Source organism: Amphibalanus amphitrite, unplaced genomic scaffold (genome assembly GCF_019059575.1).
Source record: "Amphibalanus amphitrite isolate SeventyFive unplaced genomic scaffold, NRLGWU_Aamphi_draft 000154F_arrow, whole genome shotgun sequence".
Lineage (NCBI taxonomy): Eukaryota > Metazoa > Arthropoda > Thecostraca > Balanomorpha > Balanidae > Amphibalanus > Amphibalanus amphitrite.
Genome location: NW_024881649.1, coordinates 747,956 through 750,000, shown reverse-complemented (window position 1 = coordinate 750,000; position 2,045 = coordinate 747,956). Strand labels below are relative to the sequence as shown.

The window sequence follows — 2,045 nt, the reverse complement described above, 5'->3', positions numbered from 1 at the left end:
AAAGCTCTCGACTTTGTGAACAAGATTATTGATCAGTTGTTTCTTCTCTTTAGAAGCTAAGAAAGCAGGACTGGTTTGCGAAGTTGTGACCTATTACACAGCCACTTGTTTTTCCCATGACGTTTGACCTGTAAGCAAAGTAATCTTGGTTGGATCCATCTATAAGATGGTCATATGAATCCCTGTCTTTGTTTTGAATTTTGATGACCTAATGTTCTGTTGCCTCGTTATTTTCGTGTTTCAGAAATACATTTTATTTCCGTCTAGTAATGATAGGTTTGAGTAGAGACGCAATGACTATTTTGAGTTGAGACGCAAAGCAAGCGGCTTCGCCGCTCGCTTTGCGTCGCGGAGATTTGGTTTGCGCAAAATTGGCCAGTTCGAAAAGTGAAGGTTTCACGTTAGAGTGACTTCTAGAAGTCTAGATATGCGCAAAAGAGTGTTTAAGTGGTTAATTTGAGGTCGAAGGGGTCATTTGAGGTCACAGGGGTCAAATAAGGTCACTTTGGGTCATGTCAGGTCAGGTCAGGTCACGATAGGTCATGCCAGGTCACAGGGGTAGCTTAGGTAACGATAGGTCACCCCAGGTCACGATAGGTCAGGTCAGGTCACGATAGGTCACCCCAGGTCACGAAAGGTCAGGTCAGGTCACGATAGGTCATGCCAGGTCACAGGGGTTGCTTAGGTCACAACAGGTCACCCCAGGTCACGATAGGTCACGTTAGGTCACCATAGGTCATGTCAGGTCACGATGGGTCAGGTCAGGTTTCCGGTCCACTCGGATCATGCAAGGTCACAGGGGTCGCTTAGGTCACAATAGGTCACCCCAGGTCACGGGTCACGATGGGTCAGGCCAGGTCACAGGTCACCTAAGGTCATGATAGGTAAATGCAGGTCAAACTGGTCACATTAGGTTAGGGCAGGTCAATTAGGTCACGACGGGCCAGGTCAGGTCACTGGGTTGACCTCAGGTCACGGTGGTTCAGGCCACGGCACAGAGGTCACCTAGGGTCACGATAGGTCAAGTCCTAATCAAGCTGGTCACGTTAGGCACGGTCAGGCCATTTGGGTCATATGAGGTCACGATGGGTCAGGGTAGGTCACAAAGGTTTCATGAGTTGGGCATTGAATCTGGAATCCATCACTTTTTGTTCCATGCCGATCTGACGTTCAGAAGTTGAGATATTGGAGAAACACCGCATAAGTACTTGGTAGGTACTTTGTATAAGTACTTGGTAATTGTCAGAGTACTTAGTACTTGGAACTTGGCAGGGCATAAGATTTGGAATCGATTAGTGTTGGTCCCGTGTAAATCCGACTTTTGTGTCCCCGCCCGCTGCTTGCAAACTCAGGCCAGCCTCCAATGACGTCACTCGAGGCCGCTGGACAAACCGCCTATGGAGATTCGTGGCGTTACGCTGTGCAGCAATTGAAAACAAATCAAAGAGTCAATATGCGCTGAAAATAAGCCTTACTCGCTACTTTATCTTTTCAATTCAAGAAAACATAAGCTGCTACCACAGGCCCACACTTAAAACCTTGTCCTAACCACCTTCGTCTTCGTCTTCGTCTTCGTCTTCGTCTTCGTCTTCGTCTTCGTCTTCGTCTTCGTCTTCGTCTTCGTCTTCGTCTTCGTCTTCGTCTTCGTCTTCGTCTTCGTCTTCGTCTTCGTCTTCGTCTTCGTCTTCGTCTTCGTCTTCGTCTTCGTCTTCGTCTTCGTCTTCGTCTTCGTCTTCGTCTTCGTCTTCGTCTTCGTCTTCGTCTTCGTCTTCGTCTTCGTCTTCGTCTTCGTCTTCGTCTTCGTCTTCGTCTTCGTCTTCGTCTTCGTCTTCGTCTTCGTCTTCGTCTTCGTCTTCGTCTTCGTCTTCGTCTTCGTCTTCGTCTTCGTCTCGGCTCGGCTCGGCTCGGCTCGGATTTCTACAATTATATTTATATACATTTATACGTATATATAGACAATTTTGAGCTTACCCCGAAAAAATGATGTAGGTATCCATTTAAAAGCATTTCAGAAAAATACGCTTCTCAGTTTGGAATGTTTTATA

At 46.9% G+C, this 2,045-nt stretch overlaps 1 protein-coding gene across 2 annotated transcripts in view; it reads left to right on the top strand.

Annotated features, from left to right (window-relative positions):
• LOC122383078 (broad-complex core protein isoforms 1/2/3/4/5-like) overlaps positions 1-266 on the top strand; it is an 84,849-nt gene extending 84,583 nt beyond the window's left edge. For both annotated transcript variants that reach the window (XM_043369197.1, XM_043369195.1), the window contains exon 6: positions 1-266. This exon is cut by the window's left edge and continues 1,087 nt beyond it. The gene's annotated coding sequence lies outside the window, so the exon portion shown is untranslated.
• The last annotated feature ends 1,779 nt before the right edge of the window (positions 267-2,045 follow it).